We start from the raw sequence: 15,731 nt of genomic DNA, 5'->3' as shown, positions 1-15,731 counted from the left end.
ACCCGAGCAATGAGCCTATGGTAAGTCTATGAGAAACTCGAGCATTTTTCAGGCGGCTCCCTCCGGCTGTCTGCAGAGGGCCTATAAATTGCCCAAGTCGATGGGAGCGGTGCTCAAATGACATGGGAACCACATGGGGAAGACCCCTGGAAGCATTTCTGACTCCCAGATCACTGCTGTCAACAACGTTGTCAGAGGTATTACGCCACTTTTACAGACTCACAATAAAACATACAAAAACGAAACCAAAATGGATTTTCCTGGGAAATATGTTAAGGAACATCCTTTCCAGGGTAATGACTTGTATATAAGGCAAAATAAATAACCAAAACCAAAAATACTCCTCCACACCTTGGGCTATGTTCACGTTCACACATAGCGGTTCTGATGCCTTTTTGCACTTTTGCATTGTTTTCAACCAAGACAAATGCATTCACTGGGAAATGTCATTTTAACATTTTACAACCTTATCTGGCGATGTGGTGTGTGACACATCATCAGACACATGCATACAGTGCGGAAAAGACCAGGGAACAGCATGGGAAAGACCCCTGGAAGCATCTCTGACTCTCAGTTCACTGCCTAAAAGTGTGCCCATCATAACTGATCCTTGGCGCATGCAGACTTGCAACAATCACCGTCCACGTCCTTGTTCCAGTGCAGCGTTCAGCTGTCCCTACCCCATTCCTTGGAATGCAAGCGCAAGTATGCAGCCAGCCACCCACCCACAGGCTGCAATACTATACTGCCAAATTTTTGACAGCTGCTTGCACTTGAAATGTGGCCTTTTAGGCTCATGGAGGCAGAAGCTTTTCACAACCTCATGCCGGCAGCAGCCGGGTGTCCATACTTGGTCCCCAGCTGCCACTATTTCTCCTGGTATCGTCTCCGCCTTCCACAAGCACGAGTCTCACAACATTACCCGTGCCCTCCCCAGTGCACTTACTAGGAAGGGCCGCCTAACCACAAACACGTGGTCAAGTGAGTGTGGCCAGGGATGGTACGGAGCTAGTCCACAGCTTTTTTTGCTGAGAGTTGTATTTCACCACAGCCATATTCTCTAGCTTGGTGAAAGGACTTGGGAAACCTTATCTACTCCAGCTGTCATTTCTCCCAGGAAGTCCTCTAAAGCTGCTTTCACTTGAAATGTGGCTTTTTAGGCTTGTGGAGGCAGAAGCTTTTCACAACCTCATGCCGGCAGCGGCTGGGTGTCCATACTCGGTCCCCAGCTGCCACTATTTCTCCCGGTATCGTCTCTGCCTTCCACAAGTACGGGTCCCACAACATTACCCGTGACCTCTCCAGTGCACTTACTGGGAAGGACTGCCTAACCACAAACACGTGGTCAAGTGAATGTGGCCAGGGATGGTACGGAGCCAGTCCACAGCTTTTTTTTGCTGAGAGTTGTATATCACCACAGCCATATTCTTTAGCTTGGTGAAAGGACTTGGGAAACCATATCTACTCCAGCTGTCATTTCTCCCACGAAGACCTCTAAAGCTGCTTGCAGTTGAAATGTGGCCTTTTAGGTTCATGGAGGCGGAAGCTTTTCATAACCTCATGCCGGAAGCTGCCGGGTGTCCATACTCGGTCACCAGCCGCCACTTTCTCCCGGTATCATCTCCGTCTTCGGTCCCACAACATTACCCATGCCCTCCCCAGTGCACTTACTGAGAAGGACCGCCTAAACAAAAACACGTGGTCAAGTGAATGTGGCCAGGGATGGTACGGAGCCAGTTCACATTAAAAATGCAGCCATAGCATGTCCGGGAACCTTCCCACACACATTTCTTAGCCAGGGCTGCTTCTCAGCAGGGTTGGACGGGCCCACCCGAGAATCCTAGGGTGAGCCCTGGCTTCTACATCAGGAAAGTTCATGATAGGCGTAAACTTTGCAGCTGCTATGGGGCTCTTGAGCAGGGAAAAAAGGTGGGCCCTCAGAATCAAATCCTCTGGTGGGCCCAATGTTTTTCAGTCTGACACTGCTTCTCAGTGAGAGTTGTATTTCACCACAGCCATATTCTTTAGCTCGGTGAAAGGATTGGCATAGAGGGAAACCGTATCTACTCTGGGTGTCATTTCTCCCATGAAGTCCTCTAATGCAGCTTGTTGCAGAAGCAATGGCAGCCCGTCCAACATCAGCTTGCATTTGTCGGTGGTGCTTCGACACACACAAACATCTTTCTTTGCGACTTTAATTTCATGTTCACAGAGTTGGGCAATGGCCTGATCTGCAATGCGGTTTGAGAAATAACATGCATAAGCACTTCTAATCCACATTAAAAAAGCAGCCACAGAGTGTCCGGGAACCTTCCCACACACTTTTCTTAGCCAGGGCTGCTTCTCGGCAGGGTTGGATGGGCCCACCAGAGAACCGGAGACTCCTCCGGTGGGCACTGGCTTCTCCTTCATGAGAGTTCATAATGCCGAGGTGAGGCCATGATGATGAGAAAGGCCACTATCTGCTTAGTTTTCTGTTACTTGGAATGCAAGCGCAAGTGACGCACCCCCTGGGCCTGTGTTGTGCAGGGGAACCCGGAACCGGGCCTGTTGTAGAATGCTGGGGGTTGTAGTCTCCGTGTGGCGGTGACCCGGTCCGTGCCCAGGGTGGTCAAACCAGTGGCAGTCTAAATGTTGTAATAAGTGTCCGACTACGCCACCCGTGGATTGCGGTCAGTGGGGACCGCCGCTGCGCTGCCGACCGCTGAGGCTGATGTTGGTTGCGCAGCCGAGTATGGGATAACTCCCCACGGGAGGAGTATTGCCTCAGGGCAGCTAATGTGAGAGATGATGGGAGTGATGGTGTGAGCGTCCCAGTACTAATGGTGCTGGTGCGGCAAGGAATCACAGAGACGTGTGGTGCAGTTCAGGGTCTTTACTGATGGTACAAGGCAGACCCTCCCGGGAGTACTGGCTAGTATAAGGGGCCTGGTCAGTCTGCGAGCAAGCAGGAGTTCCCCTGGCCAGGTGGAGTTGTAGTCCTCCCCGTTTATCTGCACTCTTCCTGGCTACCTTGCTGTCAGCGGTTACAAGTAGCCCACGTCCCTGAGTATACCGTGTGGTGCTCACCCGTATGGCTGGTGACTTGGGGCCTTCTGTTAGCCTCCGCTCCTGGATGGCGGCGCTGGTCCCTTCTCTGTGACTGAGCCTCCGGGCTTCTATGGCCAGAGGACCTGGAATCCCCTGCCGGCTGGTTTCTGCTGCTGGGTGTATATCAGTCCCCACAGCCTCGGACTCCTGTGTCCGGCTTTAGTATCTTCGTCCAGGGCGAACTCTGCTCAGCTCCAGCCCCTGGACTTCTGCTACTGCTCCTACAGAGCTCCTGTTCTTGCTTTCCCTGTGTCTGGAACTGTCTGCAGCTCCACTCTGACTCTGACTGACTCAAATCCCGCCCCAGACCCAGTTTAAAAGGGCAGATTCCTCCCCTCCCAGGTCTGGGCGGACCGTGTTGCATGTTTAGGGATCCTGACCAGAGAAACCTCCCACTTGCTCTCAGACATAATATCTCTATTACTGTGGCAACCAGACCCCTGGGGTGTCACACAAGTATGTAGCCAACCACCCACCCACCCACAGGCCACAAAACTAAACTGCCAGATTTCTGGGCAGCTGCTTGCACTTGAAATGTGGCCTTTTAGGCTCGTGGAGGTAGAAGCTGTCCACAAACTCATGGTGGTGGCGGCCGGGTGTCCATACTAGGTCCCCAGCCACCACTATTTCTCCCGGTATTGTCTCCACCTTCTACAAACGCGGGTCCCTGAACATTCCTGCTGGTACTTTTGGTACTTTTCTGCTTGCCTTCTACCAGCCTGGAATATTTCCAATAAACTATGGTACGACACCATAGTATTAGCACTGCCTCCAATACCAGTAGCGAAGCCATCCCCAGTTTACTTCTCAGGAATTTTATTTGGTAGACTGAGTGGCTGCCCAAATACATTAGTTTCTCACAAAGGAGCTGAAGATAGAGTGGCAGTAGGTGCAAGTTTCCCAGCCTTCCCACACACTTTTCTTAGCCAGGACTGCTTCTCGGCAGGGTTAGACCGTCCCACCAGAGAATCCTCTATTGTGCCTTGGCTTCTACATCAGGAGAGTTCATAATAGCGCTAACTTTGCAACTGCTATGGGGCTCTTGAGCGGGGGAGAAAGGTGAGCCCTCAGAATCAAATACTCTGGTGGGCCCAATGTTTTTCAATCTGAAACAGCTCCTCAGTGGGAGTTGTATTTCACCACAGCCATATTCTTTAGCTCGGTGAAAGGACTGGCATAGAGGGAAACTGTATCTACTCTGGCTGTCAATTCTCCGTCACCAGGTTATGCTCATTGTCACACACGACCATGCCTGGCTGTATGTTCAGCGATGAGACCCACAGATCAGGCTGCTGTGTTACAGCTTTCAACAACTCTGCAGCGCTGGGCGGTTTGTCACCTAAGCACTAAGCATGTTATCTTCAGAACAGCATGTTGCCGCTAGGCCAAGGCAGTGCAGCATTGCTTTCAGCTTGTGACTGATGTGGTCATTTTGGAGATGGAGGAGGAGGTGCAGGAGCTGAACAATGTGATTACATTGAGGTTACATTGGCGACTGTTTTTTATACTAAAGAAAGATCCTACTGTTTTTTTTTACGCTTTTTTTTAAGACAAATGCATTCACCGGGAAATGTCATTTTAACATTTTACAATCTTATCTGGCAATGTGGTATGTGACACATCATCAGACACATCCTGTTTCATTTATGATGGAGGGACTCTGAAAGTCACAAAGCCTATTTTTATAGGGCCATCAGGCGGCCCTTACTATTCTTAAAAGGCCAGCAGTCGGCCCTTGCTATTGTTAGAGAGCCATCAGCAGGCTATGCTTTGTTGTTCCCATTATTAATTGTAGCATCGGCGTCTCTGCCCCGTTCTAGGCAGAGACGCCGTCCCTCTCACCTCCCCGCTCCTGGCGCGGCGTCCTCCAGCGCTGCTCTCCCCGCTGCTTCCGGCACGCGCTCCTTCCCCGGCAGTGTGCTTAGGGCGCGCGCGCGCGCGCTCCCCCTCTCTTAAAGGGACCGCGCGCGCCGTCCTAAGGAGTCCCCGGCCAATTGCCGGAGGACCTCCCATATAATAGGCACCTCCTCCAAAATGGAGGTGCCCGAGCAATGTTGTAGCACTGTTCACTACTCTGCTTCAGCCCTCAGGTCCCGTTGCCAGTTACCTGCCAGATTCCTGCCAGTCTGCTGTCTAATTCCTGCCTGATATCCTGCTACCTGCCTGCTAGCCTGAGGTCCGACGGTCTGCCTTACTACTCCTGTCAGTCTGTCTAAGGACCAGCTTGCCCGCTCACCTGGGAGCGCACATCTGCTACCTGCCTGCTAGCCTGAGGTCCGACGGTCTGCCTTACTACTCCAGTCAGTCTGTCTAAGGACCAGCTTGCCCGCTCACCTGGGAGCGCTCATCTGCTACCTGCCTGCTTGCCTACCTGGAGGCTCCGCCGTCACGTGCTGTGACCACCTGCCTGTCCAGTGACTCCTGCCCGCTCACCTGGGAGCGCTCATCTGCTGCCTGTCTGCTAGCCTACCTGGAGGCTCCGCCGTCACATGCTGTGACCACCCGCCTGTCCAGAGACTTCTGCCCGCTCACCTGGGAGCTCACGTCTACCATCAGCCGCCACAGGTCGTACCAACCCTTTACCCAGAGACTGCCCCGGTCACTTGCCGTGACCATCTGCCCGTTCACCCAGAGACTGCCCCGGTCACTTGCCGTGACCATCTGCCCGTTCACCCAGAGACTGCCCCGGTCACTTGCCGTGACCATTTGCCCGTTCACCCAGAGACTGCCTCGGTCACTTGCCGTGACCATCTGCCCGTTCATCCAGAGACTGCCCCGGTCACTTGCCGTGACCTCCTGCCCGTTCTTCTAGAGACTGTCCCGGTCACCTGCTGTGACTGCCTGCCTGGTCGCCACCCGCTCCCTTACAAGGACCGCCCCCTTGTATAGTAGCTCTGAGGTTCCGCCTCCCAGACCCGTTACATTAATGAGTGGGTCTCTTACTCTGTTATTGCGTATGCAGTGACTGCAAGGGCTGACAAAAATTCGGACACAACCCAATACCCCTTTGAAGAGACATAGAGGAGGGTCTCAGTAAAAAAAAAGTTCCCATTATAAAGGAACGGGTCTCCTATAGTGGTAATGCCCATGATGTGACTGAAAGGTTTGCCAAAATTTGGGAAAAACCCCACTAACAATTTAAAGACACATAGAGCAGGGCCACAGTAATGACATGTTTCCATTACAAAGGAGCGGGTGTGCTATACAGTTATAGGGTATGCAGTGAGTCCAAAGGCTGACAAAATGTAGGAAAAACCCCACTAACAATTTAAAGACACATAGAGCAGGGCCACAGTAACGACAAATTCCCATTAAAAAGGAGAGGGTCTCCTATAGTGGTAATGCCTATGCTGTGACTGTAAGGGTTGCCAAAATTTGGGAAAAATCCAACAAAGAATTTAAAGACACAAAGAGCAATGCCACAGTAATGACATGTTTCCATTACAAAGGAGCGGGTGTGCTATACAGTTATAGGGTATGCAGCGAGTCCAAAGGTTGCCAAAATTTAGGAAAAAACACACACAGAATTTAAAGACACATAGAGCAGGGCCACAGCAATGACATGTTTCCATTACAAAGGAGCGGGTGTGCTATATAGTTATAGCGTATGCAGTGAGTCCAACGGCTGACAAAATTGAGGAAAAACCACATGAACAATTTAAAGACACATAGAGCAGGGCCACAGTAACGACAAATTCCCATTAGAAAGGACAGGGTCTCCCATACTGTTTGCCTATGCAGTGAAGCAACGGCTGGCAAAAATTTGGAGGAATTCCAATGCCCTTTGGAAGAGACGTAGAGGGCCTCATGAAAAAATGTTCCCATTATTAGGAAGTGGGTCTCCCATAGTGTTGGCCTATGCAGTGAATGCAAGGGCTGCGAAAAATTGGGAGGCACTCCAATGCCCCTTGGAAGAGACGTGGAGGAGGGCCTCATAAAAAAATGTTCCCATTAGAAAGGAGCTGGTCTCCTAAACTTGTAATGCCCATGCACTAAGTGTATGGGCTAACAAACATTTACCCCTGGTGGGTATACATGAACATACTGTATAAAAAATGTTTTTACGGGCATCATAAACACCCTTTAAAAAAATGATGTGGGTGTTGCATCACCGAGCACGGTCACCCTGGTGATATGGTGGTGGAGGATGAGGAGAAGAAGGAGGACAAGAGCAAATAGCTAAAATCAGGAAGCGTATACCCATGTGTGGGTGCGAAAAGGTACATGGGAATACACCTTCCAAAAAAAGACGCTGGATTTGAGTTTGTTACGCTGCTATCATTCGGTGGTGTTGAGAAGTCTGGCCCAATCCAGCCCTTGCTCATTTTAATAAGAGTCAGCCTGTCAGCATTTTCAGTTGACAGGCGGAAGCGCTTATCAGTTATAATTCCACCAGCGGCACTAAAAACCCGCTCTGATAAAACCCCAGTGGCAGGGCAGGCCAAAACCTCCAAGGCATAGAGAGCCAGTTCATTCCACGTATCCACCTTGGCTACCCAATAATTATAAGGCACAGAGGAATCACGGGTGATGTTGGTACAGTCGGCAAGGTACTCAGCATCTTCCCAAACTTTGCACTCCTTGTGAGAGTACCCCGAGCCTCAGGGCCTGTGCAATGGGGGGGGCTGAGAAAATTCTCCCTGAACTTTGACAGTGTTCCCCTGCCTCTGCTGGATTGTAGCTGTGTCTCTCTTGCCTGTAGTCCTTGGTTGTCCAACGAACTATGACCTCTGCCGCTAGCGTTTTAAGATGGCATTTTTTTAATAGTTCCGCAACAAGGGCCTTCTGGTACTGCCCCATTTTTGTAGACCTGTCCGCCTCAGGAATAAGAGATATAAGTTCTCCTTGTAGCGTGGGTCTAGAAGTATCACCAACCAGTAATGACTGTCACTCAAAATTTTGAGAACGCGAGGGTCATGGGAAAGGCAGCGTAACATAAACTCAGTCATGCGTGCCAGGCTGCTAACAGACAAGACTTCCGTGCCCTCATCAAGAGGACGAGTGACCATGCTCTCCTCCTCCTCCTCTCTATCCTCAGGCCATCCATGCTGAACAGATGGTATGACAGTTGTGCAGGTAGTACCATCTATAGCGCATGAAACTAGCTCCTGTTCTTCCTCCTCCTCCTCCTCATTGTCACCCAATCGACATTGGGATGAGATGAGGCTTGGCTGTGTGTAATCACCCTGTATGGTTCCTTGCTCCATCTCATAGTGCTCCGCCTGAAATGCATCCTCTTTGATTGTGAGCAGAGGGCGTTTCAGAAGACAGAGAAGTGGGATGGTGACGCTAATTATGGGGTCATCACCGCTCACCATCTTGGTGGAGTCCTCAAAGTTTTGGAGGATGGTACATATGTCTGACATCCATGTCCACTCCTGAGGTATTATGTGTGGAGTCTGAACTGAATACCGACAGCCTTGTTGATGCTGGTACTCAACAACTGCCCTCTTCTGCTCACAAATCCTTCCCAACATCTGGAGTGTAGAGTTCCAATGCGTGGGGACATCACACACCAGTCTGTGAGCCGGAAGCTGCAAACGCTGCTGAAACACAGCAAGGGTGGCGGAAGCTGTAGGTGACTTTCTAAAATGGGCACACGGGCGGCGTACTTTGACAAGCAGATTTGGCAGCTCCAGGTAGGATTAAGCACATGGGCCAGGCATGGTACGTGTGTGAGATCGCCTCACCTCAGAGCCGCCACCAGGTTCCGGCCATTGTCACACACGACCATGCCTGGCTGTAGGTTCAGCGGTGTGAGCCACAGATCTGCCTTCTCTTTCAGAGCAGTCCACAACTCTTCAGCATTGTGCGGTTTGCCACCTAAACATATTAGCTTCAACACAGCCTGTTGCCTCTTGGCCGAGGAAGTGCTGCAGTGCTTCCAGCTTTGTGACTGATGTGGTCATTTCCGAGATGGAGGCTGAAGAGGAGGAAGAGGCTGAGGAGGATGAGATGCAGGAGCTGTAGACAGTGGGGGCAACCCTGATTGACCGAGGGCCCGCAATCCTTGGCGTCGGAGGACGTTTTCCATCCCAAGGTCCGACTGGGTCCCGGCTTCCACTAGGTTAGCCCAGTGTGCCGTCAGTGAGATGTACCGTCCCTGCCCACAAACACTTGTCCACATATCCGTGGTTAGGTGGAATTTTCCGGTAACTGCGTTGTTGAGGGCACGGCTAATGTTTGGGGACACGTGCTTGTGTAATGCGGGGATGGCTCACCGGGGGAAATAGTGGCAGCTGGGGACCGAGTACCGAGGAACGGCCGCCGCCATCAGGTTGCAGAATGCTTCCGTCTCCACGAGCCTGAAAGGCAACATTTCGAGCACAAGCAGTAGCGAAATGTGGGAATTTAGCAGTGTGGCCTGTGGGGCGTTGGCTGCGTATTTGCGCTTGCGTTCCAAGGACTGGGGTATGGACAACTGAACACTGTGCTGGGACAAGGACGTGCATGTGCTTCCTGATGCAGCTACTTGAGTGTGCAATGACAGGTGCAGGGCAGGAGGCATCTTCGCATGCACCATGGACAGGGGATTGGCTTGCATGCACAACAGTGGAAGAAGCAGTGGTGCCACCCGCAGACACTGTTCCTGGACCCTGGGGTTTGGACCACAAAGTTGGGTGCTTTGCTGCCATGTGCCTGATCATGCTGGTGGTGGTCAGGCTGGTAGTTTTGCCACCCCTGCTGATGCTGGCCTGGCAGGTGGTGCAAATGGCCTTTTTGGGGTTATCAGCAGAGTCTTTAAAAATCATCCCCCACCTCGTCTTCCACTTCTGCACCCTGGTCCTCCTCCTGACTCTCTCGCAATTGTGTCTCATCATCGTCCACCTCTTGTGGCACTTTTCCCACCATCGCCTTCATGTGACCGTGGCTGCTCAAATATTTGGGCATCGCTACATGCGATCTCCTCTTGCCCCGCTTCAAGTGGACCAGGCGAGAGGCCGAATCTATAAATGGAAAAATGGAAAAGTGAACAGCTCTCCGGAGTGTCCAAGTGTGGGATCAGTTGTTTCTGGGCTCTCGGCATTGTGGGAGGAAGGAGGTTCAGGATGAGGAATATGTGGTCCTGACTCACGGCTACTGAGACTTGACCGTGTGGAAGACAAGGTGGTGGTGGTGGTGGCTAAGTGACTGGAAGTATTATCTGCTATCCAATCAATAACCTTTTCACACTGCTCTGTGTTCAATAGTGGTGTTCTACGGTCCCCTATTAATTGATACAGGAAGGTTGAGCGAGAAGATGTGGGTGTTTGTTGTGGCACAATTTCAGCTTGCCCACGGCCTCGGCATGCACCATCACCATCATGTCCAGGACAATATCTTCCTCGCTCTCTACAAATGGCTGAATTTGGAGCGAACTTATATGTGATCCGTGTGACGGACAAACCACCGTTTTTAATACCTGGCCTGTAGTTAACTATTTTGAACAGCAAACTGGTGTCAATAGCTTCACTGCCACACTGAAACAAATTTTTAATGGAGGCCAGAAATGGCAATATTTTCTGAAAACATATATGTGATCTGTGTGATGGAGAAAACACAGTTTTAAATAGCTGGCCAATAGGTAACTATTTTGAACAGCAAACTGATGTCAATAACTTCACTGACACACTGAAATAAATGTTTAATGGAGGCCAGAAATGGCAGTATTTTCTGAAAACGTATATGTGATCCGTGTGACAGACAAAACACAGTTTTAAATACCTGGCCTGTACGTAACTATTTTGAACAGCAAACTGGTGTCAATAGCTTCACTGACACACTGAAACAAATGTTTAATGGAGGCCAGAAATGGCAGTATTTTCTGAAAACGTATATGTGATCCATGTGACGGAGAAAACACAGTTTTGAATACCTGGCCTGTAGGTAACTATTTTGAAAAGCAAACTGGTGTCAATAGCTTCACTGACACACTGAAACAAATGTTTAATGGAGGCCAGAAATGGCAGTGTTTTCTGAAAACGTATATGTGATCCGTGTGACGGAGAAAACACAGTTTTGAATACCTGGCCTGTAGGTAACTATTTTAAACAGCAAACTGGTGTCAATAGCTTCACCGACACACTGACACAAATTTTTTATGGAGGCCAGAAATGGCAGTATTTTCAGCGCATTTATATGTGATCCATGTGACGGACAAACCACAGTTTTAAATAGCTGGATTTTTAGTGCTGTAATATGGAAAGGACCTGACTGTATTCTGCAGTGCCAACAAGCAAATGGCGCAGAAAAACATTGTTCTCTGTATTGCTTTTTAAGCAAATAATGAGGAAATTATTCCTGGCCCCTGAGACCTGGGCCTATTTCTAGAAATATCTAACGGCAGCATCAGCAGCAGACAAAACTAGAATGGAGCCTCTTGTTCTATATGCACTGCAGTCTGCTATATACCCTGCCTGCCTATATACACTGCCTGCCTGATATCTCTGCAGATGAATTAGTCCTCAGAAGGACTGTTTGTTGTGATGGATATGTGTCTCTAATATAGTTTGGTACACCTACACTAACTAGAAACAAGCAAATCTCTCCCTAGCCCAGCAGCACCTCTCCCTATACTGTCTGATTCCGAAGTGACTGTGACAAGCATGGCGGTGCCAGGTCAGATATAGACCTGATGATGCTGTGCGGCCAGCCAATCACTGTAATGCCACAACCAACATGGCTGCAGCATTATAGTGAGTGGCAGACAATCCCTGCATGTTCATTGGCTCTGTAAAGAGCGCCAAACGTGCAGGGAGGGGACCCGAGCTCCCGCTGAGCAACCCTGGAAATACTCGGCGAGCGCTGAGCATCTCGAGCAGTGAGATGCTTGGGCGAGCACGGAGCAGTAGAGAGCATGCTCGCTCATCACTACTTCCTATGAGTAAGCTTTTCCCTTTTTCAATCTATATTGAATGCAGCAGCCAGGTTTATATGTACAGGTGCTTCTCACTAAATTAGAATATCATCAAAAATTAATTTATTTCAGTTCTTCAATACAAAAAGTGAAACTCATATATTATATAGAGTCATTACAAACAGAGTGATCTTATTTCAAGCGTTTATTTCTGTTAATGTTGATGATTATGGCTTACAGCCAATGAAAACACAAAAGTCATTATTTCAGTGAATTAGAATACTTTATAACACTAGCTTGATAAATTATTTAAAAATCCAAAATGTTGGCCTACTGAAATGTATGTTCAGTAAATGCACTCAATATTTGGTCGGGGCTACTTTTGCATCAATTAGTGCATCAATGCGGTGTGGCATGGAGGCGATCAGCCTGTGGCACTGCTGTGATAGCAGCCTTCAGCTCTTATGCATTGTTGCGTCTGGTGTCTGTCATCTTCCTCTTGACAATACCCCATAGATTCTCTATGGGTTTAAGGTCAGGCGAGTTTGCTGGCCAATCAAGCACAGTGATACTATTGTTTTTAAACCAGTTAATGGTACTTTTGGCAGTGTGGACAGGTGCCAAGTCCTGCTGGAGAATGAAATTTCGATCTCCAAAAAGCTTGTCGGCAGAGGGAAGCATGAAGTGCTCTAAAATTTCCTGGTAAATGGCTGCGCTGACTTTGGTCTTGATAAAACACAGTGGACCTACACCAGCAGATGACATCACACCGCAAACCATCACTGATTGTGGAAACTTCACACTAGACCTTAAGCAGTTTGAATTGTGTGCCTCTCCACTCTTCCTCCAGACTCTGGGACCTTGATTTCCAAATGAAATGCAAAATTTACTTTCATCTGAATGCAACACCTTGGACCACTGAGCAACAGTCCAGGTCTTTTTCTCTTTGGCCCACGTAAGATGATTCTGGCGTTGTCTATTGGTCAGGAGTGGCTTGTGTTAGAACCCTCCTGTTTTTTTTTTTTTTGTGTTTTGTGGTCACGTGACCAGCTGCCTTTATATTCCAGCTCCGCCCTTTTGGCTGTGCTGGACTTCAGTGTTTGACTGTTTCTCTAGCCAGGTGCTTCAGTGCCTTTCTCTGTCAGTTCGCTTGGTCCTTCTGGGACCTCTAGTACCTTTTTGTCAGTTTGTCTTTTTGTGTTCTGCAACAACTTCTCTGTTTAAAAGGTGTCCCATGTTTGTTCCAGTCCTTATTTCTTTTAGGGACCCCTCCCCTTATGCTATAGGTCTTTGTTCAGACTATCCAAGGACTAAGGCGGGTCTGTTCGCTAGGAACAGCCAGCCCGCTACATCGTAGGGATTCAGCTTAGTCTTACTGTAGGGACAGCTTTCCCCTATCTTTCCTTAGTACTTGTTGCAGATCATAACAGTAAGTCCAGCCCAAAAAGCTAAAAGGAAAGAAATTCGGGGATCAGTATGGTTTCCATCCAGGATTTCGCTTAATGCTTGCAGGGATTGTCTCTGGAGGTGGCCGAGCTACAGCAACATGTGAGTAGCTGTTCTGGAGCGCATTTTGTGGAACCCAAGGTAGGACTGCCTGATGCTTTTTATGGTAAAAAGCAAGATTTTTTTTCCTTTAAAAATGCTTGTTTGTTATATTTTCGTTTGAGACCAAGGTCCTCTGGGAATGAATCACAGTGCATTGGTTTTATGTCACTTTTGCGCAATGAACCACAGGGGTGGGCCTTTTCTCTCCAACCTAATGATCCATGCGTAGGGTCTGTAGAAGAATTTTTTTCTGCTATGGGTCTATTATATGACGATCCTGATAGAATCTCATCTGCTGAGGCAGAACTCAGGCGTTTGAATCAGGGGTCAGGTGATGTTGAAAATTATTGCACACACTTCAGAAGATGGACTTCAGAAGTCTTATGGAATGATCCTGCTCTGAAATGTTTATTTCTTGCTGGTCTGAGTGAAAGGGTTAAGGATTTGCTGATTGCATTCCCTGCACCTGAGACTCTGCAGGATGCCTTGCAATTAGCTGTTCGTTTGGACAGGAGCCTGAGGTGCAGGCTGAATGAGGTAAAGACTCCTGTAATGTCAGGTTCTAGTCCCCAGAAAATCTGCTAAGACGGCGGAGAACCGATGGAGGTTGGGGCGATGTCACTCCGCTCTCAGGAAAGACACCGGAGGTTCGCTGAGGGATTGTGTCTTTATTGTGGTAAAGCTGACCATTTGATTAAGTATTGTGAGCTTCGTTAAGTACAGAAAGAAAAAAGGTCAGGTACGCCCGTATTGCTTGTTTACGCTCTGCAGGAGCATTTCTTTCTGGGAGTACTACTTTGCAGGGAGATTTGGATGAATTTCAGGTATTTGTGGATTGTGGTTCAACACTTAATGTGATTGATAAAGGGTTTTTGAAAAAACTTAAATTGAGATCCAAACCTTTGTCATCACCTATTTCTGTGATTGCAATTGATAACACTCCCTTGAAATGTATTACTCACAAGGTTGCTGCATTTCCCCTCACTATCAATGGAGTTCAACAAGAAATTTTGGACTTGGTTGTTTTAGATAATTTACCCTCTCCGGTTGTTCTAGGATTGCCTTGGTTAAAACTGCATAATCCTTTACTGGACTGGTCTACTAATGTGATTAAGTCTGGGAGTCCGAAGTGCTATAATAAATGTTGTAATGGTCGCATTGCGGCTGTGGAAAAAGGGGAATTACCGGTACCTATTCAAGATTTTTGGAGGGTTTTTTCGGAGGAGGAGTCGCAAGTTTTACCTCCTCATAGGGATTATGATTGCGCCATTGAGTTTGTTCCGGGAGCTACTCTTCCCAAGAGTCGCTTGTTTAATCTGTCTATCCCTGAAAGAAAGGCTTTGGAGGAATACATACAGACTAGATTGGCTGCTGGTCACATTAGACTTTCTAAGTCGCCTGTGGCAGTTGGATTTTTCTTTGTTAAAAAAAAGGATGGGGGTTTATGTCCATGTTTGGATTTTCGTGAAATTAATAAGATTACCGTACGCAATTCCTACCCATTGCCGTTAATTCCTGACTTGTTTAACCAGTTAGTGAGATCTAAAATTGATCTCCGGGGGGCATACAATTTGTTACGTATGAAGGAGGGTGATGAATGGAAAACTGCTTTTAACACTCTGGTAGGTCATTTTGAGAATCTGGTGATGCCTTTTGGTCTTACCAATGCACCTGCATTTTTTCCGAACCTTATTAATGACATCCTGAGACCTTTGATTGGTACGAATGTGGTTGTGTATTTGGATGACATTTTGATTTATTCACCAGATCTAGAGTCCCTTTGGCAGAGTGTACGTGAAGTTTTGCTTTTATTAAGTGATAATTCACTCTTTGCTAAGCTGGAGAAATGTAAGTTCGCTGTGCAGAAAATTAGTTTTTTGGGCTACATTGTCTCCAGCGAGGGCTTTGAGATGGACCCTGTGAAGGTTCAGGCTGTGCAGGAATGGCCTAGGCCTATTGGTTTGAAATCTATACAGAGAATTTTGGGTTTTGCCAATTATTACAGGAAATTCATTAAGAATTTTTCTGTAATTGTTAAACCTCTAACCGATCTCACCAGGAAAGGTGTGAATACGGTCCAGTGGACTACTGAGGCCATTGAAGCGTTTAAGGTTCTCAAAGAAAGGTTCAGTTCTGCCCCTATCCTTATGCAGCCTGATGAGACCAAGTCTTTTTTGGTCGAGGTCGATGCTTCATCGGTGGGGGTCGGAGCAGTTTTGTCTCAGGAGAACAGGTATGGAGTACATCCTTGTGCCTT

This window comes from Phyllobates terribilis, unplaced genomic scaffold, assembly GCF_046119375.1.
Source record: "Phyllobates terribilis strain yellow unplaced genomic scaffold, ASM4611937v1 Scaffold_3__8_contigs__length_932513732, whole genome shotgun sequence".
NCBI classification, from domain to species: Eukaryota; Metazoa; Chordata; class Amphibia; order Anura; family Dendrobatidae; genus Phyllobates; species Phyllobates terribilis.
Note: the sequence above shows the minus strand (reverse complement) of the source record.